Source organism: Cimex lectularius, unplaced genomic scaffold (assembly GCF_000648675.2).
Source record: "Cimex lectularius strain Harlan isolate CLEC.00 unplaced genomic scaffold, Clec_2.1 scaffold77, whole genome shotgun sequence".
NCBI classification, from domain to species: Eukaryota; Metazoa; Arthropoda; class Insecta; order Hemiptera; family Cimicidae; genus Cimex; species Cimex lectularius.
This window is the reverse complement of record NW_019392836.1, coordinates 1,306,179-1,321,472: the sequence shown is the minus strand read 5'-3', so window position 1 is coordinate 1,321,472 and position 15,294 is coordinate 1,306,179. Positions and strand designations below refer to the sequence as shown.

General features: G+C 34.9%; 1 non-coding gene across 1 annotated transcript; it reads left to right on the top strand.

The window, feature by feature from the left end:
* Positions 1-13,455: 13,455 nt before the first annotated feature.
* On the top strand, positions 13,456-13,528 carry Trnak-uuu. Its single transcript has one exon. It is a non-coding gene; the product is annotated as a tRNA-Lys (tRNA).
* Positions 13,529-15,294: the final 1,766 nt, after the last annotated feature.

Here is a 15,294-nt window from a genome sequence, read left to right as displayed (position 1 = left end):
TTATCTATATATCTATCTATTTATTTACATATCTGTCTACAGTCCTATACATCAAATTATCTTTTATCTTATTATTGTACAATAAATCTCTCTTTCTCTCTCTCACACTCTCTCTCTCTTTCTCAATCTCAGTCTCGTTTTTTTTCTCTCTCCGTCTGTTTGTCTAACAAATGATCTCTCCTTATCTCAGCTATTTATCTAACTTTGTTTCTTCTCTCTTCTCTCTCTCTTCTCTCTCTTCTCTCTCTTCTCTCTCTCTCTCTCTCTCTCTCTCTCTCTCTCTCTCTCTCTCTCTCTCTCTCTCTGTATTATCATGAATTGTACTTATAAAACATGAAATTCACTTCAGTGCTTTCTCCCACTTCCTCTCTTTCTTTCCTTCTCTCTTCTCTTTTTACCTACTACTGTTATATAGCTTTATTGCTTTATATATATATATATATATATATATACAAAGTTTACAATTCTGCAATATGTATTGCAAAACAAAAAAAGAGTTCCTCGTGGTTTAAAACCGTCTGAGGGAGTCTAGTAAATAAACTCAAATTTTGGCTATACTTCATTCTTTATCAAACCACTGCCTTTTTGTATAAGTAGGATTACAATTTGATGCACTAATGACCGCTTTTGTTATAAAATAGACGTGACTATTATTTGGAGGTCGTGAGATGCGATCTGGTGTGAAGTAGGTTTTAGAAAAACATTTTCTTTATCGTGCCAACGTTTCGATCTTTATTTAGATCAACTTCAGGCTTCAAAGTGTTTGTTTTCTGCGAAATTGTGACATTCTTGTATGTCGTGTTGACAGTGCCAGTGCCAAGACACTTTGAGCCCTGAAGATGATCTCAATAAAGATCGAAACGTTGGCACGATAAAGAAAACACCGGACCGCATCTTACGACCTCCAAATAATCATCACGAAACGGTCACTAATCACCACTCATTGACGTGACTATTTACATCATCAATATTACAGTACAGTTTACTATTTTCTGTAATTTGTGTTTATATGTGTAAACAATTTGTTTAGACCAATTCATTCCTGGGAGCGGAGGAAGAACAAATTTGTCCAGGGGTGGCATATCCAGCAATTTAAAAGAATCGATGATCGGCATATGATCAGAATGAATTTGAACGTCTAATTTGAAGTCACTCACATGGGGGTAGTAAATCTAAATTAATATTATCACCGAGCTACCTGCGTCCCCTACATAAGTTAATTCACTATCAATATCATCCATTCTGCCATTTAATATTACATAACCAAAATTATCTAGTATTTTCGATATCTTTTTTCCATTTACATTTACCGTTACATCTGCTCCAGTTAATCAATTTATCATTAGTTGTGAAGTATTTTTCCGGGATTCGCTTCCAGGTACCAATTCGAGTATTAAAATCCCTAATCATCAATATTTAATTCATGACTATCTAATACTAAATTAAACAGGTGTTGAAATGCGTGTTCCATTTATTTAGTTTAAGTATAAATGTATATTCAGAAATCATTTTTTTGACATTTAACATATCTATGTTTTTAATTTTACAAAAAGAAGTATACCATACTTCTTATACTAATGCCATATAGACAGCCTCCCGTTGCTCTTCCAAATTTTGCTTCTTTTGCCGCTGGGATCCATAGTAGCTGGACATCTTGAAAGGTGGATGAATATTCCTCTTGATCCTTTGCCTCTATGAAGATCTCATAGAGAAGAATAATATCGAAGTTCTTGAGATAGTTTAAAAAATTCTGTTCATTTTCTATTATTCTTCAGGCCATGAGAGTTGTGCGCCAATATATCCAGATCCTTGTCAACTGATGATTGCTATTTCTTTTTAGATGAATATTTCCCTGCTGGGTTCGTATTTTCTCTGGCATCCCCAGCACTGTCTCCCGAAGTACTAGGCAGCTTATACATTTGTTGAATTTTTTGATTCCATGTAATATCTGGCTTTATTTTTTTATGTTCCTTAATGATTTTTGGGTTTAATTCATTTGCAGATGGGAGTGAACTAGTTAATGGTCTTTTTTTAAGATGATCGAATGTTTTATTGCCATCTTTAGTGGAGGACTCTCTAATTATCAACTTAAATCACTCGGACACCACATTTGAAAAATGGCAAAAGGAGGGAAAATTCGAAAGGTTGTAGGTTGAGATGGGGAGTTGGTGTCTGAGTGGATCGATGTTATGGTAGCTCAAGTGGTAGAGCAGTGGCATATTTAGCCGAAGGGCGTGGGTTCGAATCCCGCTCGTGGCACTAACTATTTCATTTCAAGCAAAAACCTTACATAAAAAGATTAATTGATCTTTCATACAATCTTTACCAATTTTTTTTTTTTTGGGGGGGGGGGAATTACGACATGTTAAAATATTTTCCATTGATTTAACATTGAAGACGTAAAGACGAATAATTTCCTCGTTCTCGGTTGTCACCAGAGACCGTTACGTTAGGTCCTCACGTGCTGCATTGTTCCCAACCAACAATAAGTCCGCTCAGGTGCTGCGCTTTTTCCCTTCGCCCTTTTGCGTAAGTCCACAATTCACTATTACCTGGAGATCAGCTCTCTGTCGTGTCTTTTTTTTTCTGGTGAACTTCGGGGGTGTGCATTGGGAGCCAGTTCGGAAAATATCAGCAGGGTAGCTTGTGAAATTTAAATCGTGCCTGGTGAAAACCTTCGGACATGTTTAATGTTTAGTTGTATTAAACATATATGTTGAAGATGTATTAACATTCTGTTCGTCAAGTAGATGTATTTTTTATCGAATTTTGTTGAATAATTTTCGGCTTGGGTTTTCTTTTATCTAACAAGACGATAATGTTTGTGGGTAATAAAAAACAAATATTGGAGTCTTGCTTTCCCCTGCTCATAACCCTGATTAGGGCGTCAATGATTTTTTATAAGCAACTGTAATTATTTAAGACTTGAAGATTGAAATTGATGGTAGTGTGCAGAAAAATGGCATTTTTCCTCGAATAATCGACCAAAGTTTTTGTTTTTAAAGGCTTGCTTTGCGACAAATCATTAAGAAGCACAATTAAATAGTAAGAATACTCTAATATAGTGAAAGAAATTATTGTCAACTGGACGGTTTTGTATAATAACCATTTCATGGCACAAACTGGAGATCATAATGGCTACCATTTGTCATCTTTTGGCTAGCTTTGTGCGAGAACAAGAAGCAGCTGCTTAAACATTTTTCAACAAATAAGTACATATTTCAGATTCTACGAAATTAATTAGTTGTAGTGAGAATAGGAATATGAAATTGTTAGAAGACTGTAATAGAAAGAATCGGTTCATTTCGAAGCAATAACTGTTTCATGGCAAAAATGTTAAAAACTTCAGGTCCCCTGGTTGCCTACATCTGCTTATAACCCTGACTTCCACTATTTAAAGTAATTTTTTCACAAGCTGGCGCCTATTATAACGACGGTTTTTGTAAACAAGGGGTGCTTTTGAATATATTTAATAAATATAATTAACGAAAACACAGCTAGATTTTTATTAGATTTAGATTATATCGAGAAAAAAATAATTTTAATCTGAGAAAATTGAATATAACTTTTTAAGTAATGCAACCTAGTCAGTTAATTTTGAACTCGACGATTTTGTACAATAAACTTTCTGGTTGAAACTTCAGATGGTACTCGTTTCTCCCTGCTTATTTCCTTGACTTTGCTCCATTTAAGGCCGGTTTTAAGGTGTTGGCGACTTTTGTATAAACGGTTTTTGTAAAAAACGAGATACATGTAAAATATATTTAACAAAAAGTTATCGGAGATTGTTAGATTTGGATTATATCAAGAAAGACGAATTATAACCTGAGTAAAGTGAATCTTTTTAAGCAATTCCACGACAAAATCATAATGCAGCTATTCGTAATTGCTAGTGTGATGTAAATCGTACTGATATTTTATCTTTTTCCAATTTTTTTGAGGGCATCAATCAATAGACCCATGATTGAACGTCTTACACTTAGCCGCTTGAGGTTCCTGACAAAAACTGTTACAAAAATATAGGTTTGTTTGCCCTTTGTTACACATAAACCTCATTGTCCGACAGCCAATCGTCCAGTTATAAGATTAGAAAGATCCAAGCCAAAAATTATCCACCAAAATATGATTAAAAAATACATATACTTGAAGAAGCCACGAAACTGTTTTTGAACATTTATTTTTGTTCTGATCTTCCTAGTTCCTATCGACCCATTAATCTCCTTTCTATTCTGGACAAACTTCTCGAAAACCTACTCCGGTCATTATTGCCAATTATCGATTCTAATATTATTCCTGATCATCAGTTTGGATCCGCACATTTCACTCGACATGACATATTAATTGCCTCTCCCTGCTTTTACCCCTGACTTCACACTATTTAAAATTGTTTTGAAGATACTGGCGCCTCTTATAACTAAGGTTTTTTTTGTCAAGAAAGAGCTACTTTAAATACATTTTTAACATGCATATTTAGATTTAGAGAGAAACAATTACTACTCCAACTAATTGAATATAACTTATAAAATAGAATATATATTTAAAATAAAAATAAAAAATCTTATAAAAATTGTCGTGGAGGGATCAGGACAGTTTTTTCAGGTCTTTGAGATGAAATAAAAATAACCACAGCAATTAAATACAAATGAACACTTTTTTTTTTTTTTTTTTTAAAAAATGAAAATGAACTAACAGAATAAATTCCCTTTTTTTAATTAAAATAAAATAATACAAATAAGTATCTTTTCTATATTTAAAACTGAACAATACTGATTAAGGCCTTTTTATAAAAAATTAAGAAAACAAAAAACATTGTTCCGGCAATAATAAAGAAAATCAATTGACAAAAAGTGAACAAATGAAAATAAAATGTTCTCTGGACAAGTGATTACCCTGCAGCTCGTTGAAAGTCCAAGGCAAATAGTTGTCGAACTCGTATGAAGCCGGTTGTGCAGTCCGACGTGCAGAAAGATTTCTTCCCTCCGTAAAAAAGGCTGCTGAATCCAGAAAACGTCCACTTGTCGTCCCCGCGGAAAGATAACGCCATGCGTTCTTCGTCTGCCGGAGCTGCCGCGCATCAAGCGAACTCCCGTGCACTCGCGCTCCAATTTGAATGTGGTTATAAACTTTTATGTAATGCAACGATAAAAAGTAAAGTACAGCATTTGAAAATTACCAAGTGCTGTAATGGAAATAATTGGTTCATATAAAAATTATATCCGTTTCATGGCATAAACAGGTTAAACTTGAAAGTTTACTTGTCTCTCCATGCTTATAACCCTGACCTCACACAATTTAAAGTTATCTTTAAAACATTGGTGCCTCTTATAATTAAGGTTTTTTTTTTAAAGAACGAGCCACTTTTAAAAAATATATAACAAATAGGTACCCGAGATAGATACCGATTATATTGAAAAGATCTAATTGTATCCTCAGCAATTGAATGTCTATTTAAGCCACGACAAAAACAGTGCAGCTATTCATGATTGCTAGCGTGTTGTATTGGAAAATATCGGTTCATTTTTTTCAGATAAAACCGTTTCATGAGATATTATTTGTCTCTCCCTGCTTATAACCCTGACCTCACACTATTTAAAGTTGTTTTTAAAATAATGGCGCCTCTTATAATTAAGGTTTTTTTTGTAAAGAAAGAGCTACTTTTAAAACATTTTTAACATGCATATTTAGATTTAGAAATAAACAATTACTACTCCAACTAACTAAATATAACTTTTTATGTAGTGCAACGACAAAAGCAGTGCAGCAATTCATAATTGCTAGCTTTTGTAATGAAAAAAATCGGTACATTTTCTCCAGTTGTAACCGTTTCATGAGATATTGATTGTCTCGCCCTTCTTATAACCCTGACCTCACACAAAAAATAAAAAAATAAAGTTGTTTTTCAAGTGGTGGCGCCTTCTATAATAACTTTTTTTTGTAAGCCACCTACTTTTTAAACATATTGAATACATGCCCTACAAAATTAGTAGTAGTGAAAAAGAAAAATGACATTTATACCAAAGAAATTTGACCGAATTTTGAGTTTTAAGCGGATGAACTATTCGGTATTAGAATATATTCTTCATTGCTTGTTCATCTGCAGTTCTATGACTATCTCTCATCTGTAACCACTAGTTTCGAAAACAACCGACAAATCATTTCGAAAAAAATCTGCCCTGCTTTCATCGTCAGGGAAAATGGTGGTTCTGGTTCTCTAAACGTCTCTGGTGGGAGTCCACAGAGGCCGAGTCTCCAACTGGATCAGTGATAAAAAGGCGGAGGCGTGGCCACAAACGACTCGACCCCAAACAAAAGATTTAACCCTTTGTTCCTCGTCGTTCCACACGATTATTTTCATCTTCTTTTTCCAAGAAATCGTATTGATATTTTACTTTTTTTACAATTTTATTGAGGGCGTCAATCAGTTGACCCATGATTGGAGGTCTTGTACTTAGCTACCATGAGGTTCCTGAAAAAAAAACCGTTACAAAAATATAGTTTTTTTTGTCCTTGGTTACACACAAACTTGTCCGACAGCTAAATATTCAAGCTAAAAATTATCCACCAAAATATGATTAAGAACTACATATACTTGAAGGACCCACGAAACGGTTTTTTCTTCCTAATTCCTATCGACCCATTAATCTTCTTTCTTTCCTGGTCAAAATTCTAGAAAAACTACTCCGGCCATTATTGCCAATAATCAAAAATTCTAATATTATTCCAGATCATCAGTTTGGATCCGCACATTTCACTCGACAACTCAACATTGCATCGTGTTGCTTACAGTACAGCGTCTTTCCTCGAATAAAAAAGCATTGCTTGGATGTCTTTCTTGATTTAGAACTTTGAAAGAGTCTGGCACTAGGGGTGGTTTTGGAAACTGAAGAACATCCTCCCTCATACATATGAGGAGTACGGACCGATTTTGCCGAGTCCGTCTGGGAACTGAATACTCGCCTTATATTCGCATTAAAGAGGGTGTTCCTCAGGGATGCATAATTGGTCCATTTCTACTTTCCATTTACATTACAGATATTCGTACACTTTTAAAAGGGCACATTCGCTGATGATAGGATTCTTACACGTAATTCCCTCAATTAACACTCAACACTTACAACACCTCAATGAATTAACACTGTGGTTCACAAAGTGAAGAATGAAGGTAAACCTATCGATAGGCGTACAGGTAAATTTTACCTTAGGTAAAAATGTCCGTCCTACAGTGAGTATAAATGGAATCCCATTGCCTACCACTGACCATGTGCGTTATCGTGAACTTTTCATGGATAAACGAATGACTCGGAATCCTCACACAAGACTGAAATGACAGCAAACAAACCGAAGTTATAAATTGTTAAAATGACTACTTGACACACGATCAAAATTAGACATTGAAAACAAACTTTTTATTTAAACATTAGACCTCTCTGGGTATACGATTGAGATGTGTGGAGATCGACCAAGGATTCCAATTCCCAAGGTCTTCAATCAATCCAATCTAAAATTGTCCTTCAAATTTGCCTACATATCCCATTTGTACATGAATTCCCCAAAACCCGCTATAAAATATTTCATCAATCACAGAACCCACATAATAATTTATTAGTACGACAGTTATCACATCAAACTCTACCTGAAAATCCTCCTAGACGATTGAAGGGAAAGTCGCCCCTAGTTCTTCTCACTGAGTGAAAAGTGAAAAGGTTGAAAATACACCGTCTGTCCGAAGAAACAAATTCAATTGTTACTGCTAAATTTTCGACTTATTTTTAGGTCATGGCAAATATTGTTACAGCCCATAGCAATGTTAAAATAAATTACAACCATGCATTAAAAACTTAATAATGTCAATGTATAGACATATTTAAGATTGTTTTGCCCTGAACCTTAAATCATGTGTAAAGCTTGGAAATAACAACAAGCAATTAGTTCCTTCATCCAGGCCATACCAAGGTACACATTATTCGTGAATAAAGAAGTAGTCTTTGTATCCTACCACTTCATGCTTAGAAACCTAAATATTTAATATATTTTTTTAAATGTATTTAAACAGAAGCTCGTAGATTTCTACAAACTGTCGTTTTTGAAAAACCACCATTCTACGGAATGCGACTGAAGATGAAGCTTACTCAAGGTATAAGAGGGGAGCGGGAATAACACGAACCGCCGACTACAAAATGAACCGATTTTTACTACTACTGTTGCCATAGCATATAGTTAAAAAGTAAAATTCAGTCAATTTTTAAAAGGAAAAAACGTCAGTTTTCTTCCCACTGCAACTAATTTCATTTGTACAATCTAAAGTATCCACTGTATTTACTGTAATAGTATCTCGCAGCAATGCGATGGAGCGGGGTCAGGGTTATAAGTAGAGAGAGGCAACCGTAGCCTCAAGTTTAAACTGTGATAAACCGACTCTCTTTATTACAACATTAAAAAAATGGAATACCTGCTTGATGATTTTGGCCAAAGGAATAGCATTAAATCAATTTTTCAAGGTAAAAATGTCAATTTCTCTTCACACAATTATTTCATTCTTACATTCCTAAATATTTACAGCATTTGTTTAGACGATTTTCAACACTAGCTCGTAAATCACAAAGAAAGTTTAATAAAATATTACGAACGACTGGAAAGCTAGATCTGAGTCCGGGTTATAAGCAGGGAGAGGCAAGATGTTAACGTCTTATGCTTATATCGTACTCTTGTTGTGACAGTATTCTCATTCTGCTCACAGATACACATCACGGGAAACCGTAAAATTGCAGATACAAAACCAATAAAATAGAATTTTTTAATGTCGAAACTTTGCTTTATGAATGTGGCCTGACATTCACTTAAAAGCGCAAAATTCTAGCAGCATAAAACATAAAATATCCTTCTTTCAATTAATTAATATTTATGTAACGTATTGGTTGAAATAAAAAAGCCAGCGTGACGAGCGGAATTCGAACCCACGACCTTCGGCTAAATACGCCGCTGCTCTACCACTTGAGCTATCATGACTTGGATCCACTCGGACACCAACTTCCCATCCCGAAGGTCGTGGGTTCAAATCCCCCTCGTGACACTAGCTTTTTTATTTCAACCAATACCTTACATAAAGATTAATTAATTGAAAGATGGTATATTTTATGTAATGAAGTTCAAGTCAATCGGACCACGAAATATAATGGATAAAATAAATCGTTCCAACATTTTCAAATTGTTGCTTGATGTTGTTTTTTTAATCCTCAGAATCGGATGTTAAGAACTCAATAGAATAGTCTAAGTCATGAAAGAAATTAAATATTGTAAAATGTAAATTTTAGCTGTCAAAGGGGGTTGCATAAATTTGAATGAAGGGAACTCTTTTTGACCTTATTTGGCTATTTCTTCCAGGATGAATTATTCTTATATTAGAAAACTTTTTTCCTTTGCGTTGATCTATTCGAACGTTTTCAATATTTAGTGTCCGAGTAGATGGAAGTCGCAATAGCTGAAGTGGTAGAACAGCGGCGTAGTTAGCCGAGAGTCGTTGGTTCGAATCCCGCTTGTGACACTGACTTTTTATCTCAACCAATACCTTATGTAAAAATTAATTAATTAAAAAATTATTCGGTCAATCGGACCACGAACTCTAATGAACTTTTTCAATATGTTGATTGTAAGAATAATTGATATAACAGAATCGAATGATGTTAGAATTAATCAGAAGACAGTTGGACTGTTCGATTCTCTTCTCCCCCGAGGTTTTATTATATACAGAACACAGGAACGTTGGATTGTGTCCTTTGCCTGAGTAATCCCGGAGTTAATCCCCATCTCACGTACTAGGCGACAATAAATACGACTTTAATCACCCCATTATCCCTGTACGCCGTCTCACTCAGGATGGCCGAAATAGCGTTCGGCGACGTTATAAACTTAACGAAAGCACTAAGAATGAGAGTTCTGAACGAGAGGATCGTGAGCATTTTGTCGTAATAGGCGACTTGATTTAGATACAAAGTTCAGTAAAACTCAGAGGTTGTACAATCGTAATTCTTGCCATTGGAATTTGCCTGGTTGTTACAAAATACCACAAGAATAAAAATTAAAAATAAAAACAATATAAATAAAAAAATTGTCTTGTAGCGGCCTTTGGATAAGTTGTCTTTGAAGAGAATTTATGTTTGTCAAGAATAATGTCATGGGTGTAGACAGGACGAGACAGAATTCGGTCACGTTTGATCTCAACGAATTACAAAACAAAAAAGGACTGGAAGTAATAGTTAAGGGATAGATTGGTGATAGGTGGGTGGATAGGTTTGAGGTAGATATATTATAAAACAAGAAATAGAAGAAAGGAGATTAAGACAGTGCGAAAGTGTATGTAGGAAAGAGAATGAGCGAATGAGTGGTGGAAAGATAAATGGAGAAAGAAAGACAAGGAGATAGATTGATAGGAGAGGTAGAGAGGGAGAGAGAGAAATCATCGGTATATTGTTCATTAAAGTCCTCAAGTTTTATTAAAAGAAGCAGAATGTTTATGTGGTTCGATATAGAGATGGAGCGAGGAGAGAGAGAAAGAGAAAGAAAAGAGAAAGGGAAAAAGAAAGAGAAAGAGAGAGAGAGAAAGAAAGAGATAGAGAGAAAGAGAGAGAGAGAGAGAGTGAGAGAGAGAGAGAGTCAGACAAACAAAAGGAGGCAGATATACAGGTAGATAGATAGATTCTTCATTCATCAATGAAAATGAATAGATAGATATCTAGGTAGATTGGTATAGATAGGCAGTGAGAGAGGAGAGGAAGAGAAAGAGTCATTGGTACCATTGGTCATTAAAGGACATGTGTTATTAGTTACAGTTTATTTATTTGTAAATAGCTATCCAAATATCTTATCATAAACAAAGTCGACCATAAAAACTGCGTTTTGTACTCTCATATTTTCGCCATTTCGCAAGATACTCGGAATCTTGGATATGTAACCTAACCCTATTCTATCTAACCTAACTTGTCCTTAACCATAACCGTACCTAACCTAACTTAGCCCTAAGGTAAACCTACCTTACGTACTACCCGTCCCTATTTCAGACCCTTACCTAACTTAAAATTAATTAGCCTTTTTAACCCCAATCTAACCAACCCTTCCAGAAGCCTACCTTATCTAACCTAACCCGACACTATCCCATACCCTAATCTAACCCTTACCTAACTTATCCCAATCTACACGGTTAATTTTAACTAAATTTATGAAACAAAACACATCATACACATACCTTTGGGTACACTTAGAGTATACTTACTGTAATTGGATAATCCCCCCAAGAACCAAACGTGGCAGCGTTGTTGAAGCCCCAACATGGCAAATCTAATAGGTTTTATGAGGGGAAGGTGGTTTTTTAATTTCTTGTTTCCTCCAAGGTTTGCGACTGTCAGTGCCAATCCAACCCAGTAAATCTAGAGATTTCTTCCAACCCCTATAGAACGTTAACAATTTACAACTATTCGGACCTTTCCTGATACCGCAAAAGCGCATCTCACTCTCGTCCTTTTTGATACTGTTCTTGAACATTTCTATGTCAAAATTTCTATGTCTAAGGAAAATAACCTACAAACACTCAATCCCATTGGCATTTTTGGTTTTAGGGTGAGATCTTTTTATTTGGAATGTTTTATGATTTGTTGCTTTTTGTCATTTTATCGATGAGCCTGGTTGTGCGTGGGATGTTTGATTTCATTTTTTACCGTTTGGATTTGCCAGGATGTATTTGATTACTTCAGCACATTTTTATTTTGTGTTTGTATTTGTTTTGCAGCAGTCTGCCGATGTGCCGGGGGATGGTTTTTTTTTTTTTTTTTTGGGGGGGTTTTAAGTATATAAATTAAAAAATGGATAGTTTGGTTTGAAATGTAGATTCATATGCTTTACAGTATTTTTGGTTGGTTTTTTTTTGGGGGGGGGGGTCTGGTTTTGTTTTTGGGACAAATTTTGGGCATTTAAATTGTTTCCTTGTTTGTTTGGTGCCATGTTTGTTAAGTATGTAACAATTGGCTGGAGTTACTTGGTCTTTGCGAGGATTTTTATTTTTGGGTGTACCGGGCTTTATTTTTCTCATTATTTTGTCAATGATAAGTTGGGGTTATATCGTGGTCGAATTAACAAATAAAAAAATGAGAAGGAACTATCTTTTTAAAAAATCGAACAACACACTCACACCATCATTTATCATTTCTACGTCTGTACTAATGTTTGTTCCAATTTATGTTTAAATTTTAAATTCCATCAATTTCTCTCTCTTTTCTTGCGTTTTGAACAATGCAATCTGTTTTACCAGGCGAACCATTGCTTGCACAAGAAACAGGGGTAATTCACTATGAACAAGTGATAACAATTTTTCCAAAATATACGTTTTTCTGATACTTCAAAAGCGCATCTCACTCTCGTCCTTGAAAATTTCTATGTCAAATGTCTATGTCAACATTCCCATGTCTTAGGGAAATAATCTACGAACACGTTATGTTGTTTTTCTACGTCGTTTTAACCTTCAGTGCTTATTGTTATATGTAATATGAAATGTTGAACCATTTTGTACGATATTCAAAGCTTTATTACTAATATTCTTTTTTTTCTCCCTCTCCATTTCCTTCGTCCTCCAAAAAAGTTCAATATTTTACTATTTTCACCATTATTCCCTTGTAACTCATAATACAGTCTCGGATTCCCCATTCCGCCCCCCACAGGCTCAAGAAATTTACAATCGATGGCAGCTGCGCTTTTGAAAAAAAATGAAACAGGGAAAAAGAGGCGTTTCAAAAACAACGTTAACCTCTGAATGATGAAGTGTCGACTAAAACGACACCGTAACCGAGTCCTAAACATGTCAGTCAAGTCCTCATCTGCCCCGTGCTTCGCTATTCCTGGAACCGTCAATCTGACGATTTTTTCGTATGCGTGTGTTCGAGGGACTTTTTAACGCCTAGTTAACAACAAGATTCAACCAAAGATCTGAAATGTGTGTTAAGTTGGAGTGAAAAAGCGTTTTGGCAAAACAATTGCCTGTGAATATTTTTTAATTGTTGACCGTGTTAATTTATTTTACTTGTTGGTTTTGGCAGATAAGTACTCTCAGGGAGCAATTAAAAGAACAATAAAATGCAATTTTCACTGGAGACAACTCAAGGTTCTCACAGCTTGACGAAAATTTTCTGACAAACAAAAATATTCGCTTTCATTTTAGTTGAACTATGCTTTAAACATTTTGCAGAAAAAATATTTTTTAACCAATCTTGTTTAAATTTAATTTAAATGTTGATTAAAATCCATTAGAATTCATGGTCCGATTGACCGATTAACATCTTCAATTAATTAATCTTTATGTAAGGTATTATTAATAGAATCAAATAGATTACACAAAATTGGAAAAATGGCAAAAAGGAGGGAAAATTCGAAAGGTTGGGTTGAGATGGGAAGTTAGTGTCCGATTGGATTGAAGTCACGATAGCTCAAGTGGTAGAGCAGCGGCGTTTTTAGCCGAAGGTCGTGGGTTCGAATCCCGCTCGTGACACTGACTTTTTTATCTCAACCAATACCTTACATAAAGATTAATTAATTGAAATGTTGAATCGTGAGGAGAGAGAATGTGTTTTAAAATCAAAATACTTGAATTCCACAAAATTGATTTTTTGACCCTTTCGCCATCCAAAGGGCAGAAATCTGTACCATAGTCCTTTTCCGATGCACGGCCAAATTTTTCGACACCTAAGTCCCCTGGGTCAGAAATAGAAAGGTCCGGTTTACGGAAGACGCGATGCCGGCAAAAAATTCGCAAATGATAACAACAGAGTGCACGACAGTTTATGGAACATGAACCTCTTTTCATGTGCGAGAATCAGTGCAGAAATATGTCCACATCAGCGGGTTTCAATCGAGGCCAGTTTTGTATCGCGTGACTAATAGTAATTTCTAATGCAATATTCAATTTATACCTGAATATTTTGTAACTAATAATCTGAGAAAAAATCATTCATCCCTACAATTCTTTATTAGAAAAACTTTTTTAATTTTACTTTTCAAATAACACACTCTTATTAATTTCAATTAATTAATCTTTAATTAAGGTTTTGGTTGAGATAAAAAAGACAGTGTCACGAGCGGGATTCGAACCCACGACCTTCGCTAAATACACCGCTGCTCTCTATTTAGCCGAAGGTCGTTGGTTCGAATCCCGCTCGTGACACTGAATTTTTATCTCAACCAAAACCTTAATTAAAGATGAATTAATTGAAAATTATTTATTTTGCCAATCGGGCCACGAAACCTAATAGACTCTTATTAATGTTGGTGCATATTTTTCGGTTTCTACCGGCATTTAACCATAAAGCTAACAAAAATTATTTCAACAATACATCACCTCATGGACATAAACATACATTACCACGTTTTTAGGTTTTATCAATCTACGAAAAACATTACAGAAATTTTTTGAGGTTATTGGTTTTTTTTGCGTTTGGATTGCAGGTGTAGGTTTTACAATTTACCATTTTACACAGTTTGCTTGCACAAGCATTTCTCCCTGCTAAAAATTTTGAACAATAACACACGTTTATGAGAACAATGATAAGCATATAAAATCCGAAATTTATATTAAAAAACACCTAGAGTACGTGATATGATAATAAAAGTTATATTTTCACTTCTCTATGCAATCATTGCTACACGTCTGTACTGATCTTTTTAAAAAGTTCCTACTCAAAGTTAGGGAATTGGTGTTTTCTGACTGCATGTGGACTGTTTTTTTTTTTTTTGGTGTTTAACTCTAGTTTTGGTTTTCGAGTAGGGTCTTTTTTTCGCATGTTTTTGCTTTGTTGCTTTTTACCGATGGACCTCTTAATGGAATGTTTGATTTGATTTTTTATCGTTTGGATTTGCCAGGATGTATTTAATTACTTCAGCACATTTTGATTTTTTATTTGTATTTGTTTAGCAGCAGTCTCCCGATGTGCCGGGGGATGGTGGTTTTTTTTGGGGTCTGGTTTTGATTGTTGGACAAATTTTGGTCATTTAAATTTTTTTCTTGTTTGTTTGGTGCCATGTTTGTTAAGTATGTCAGAATTGGGTGGAGTTTGGTCGTTTTGTGTGTGTGTGAGTGTGTGTGTGTGTGTGTGTGTGTGTGTGTGTGTGTGTGAGAGAGAGAGAGAGAGAGTGAGTGAGAGGGGGTGTTAGAAGGAGAGAGAGATGATTAAAACCATTGGTTATATAATATTTCATTTCTTTGTAAAAAGATATATAAATATCTCATCATATGAAGAAAGTTGACCATAAAAATTGTGC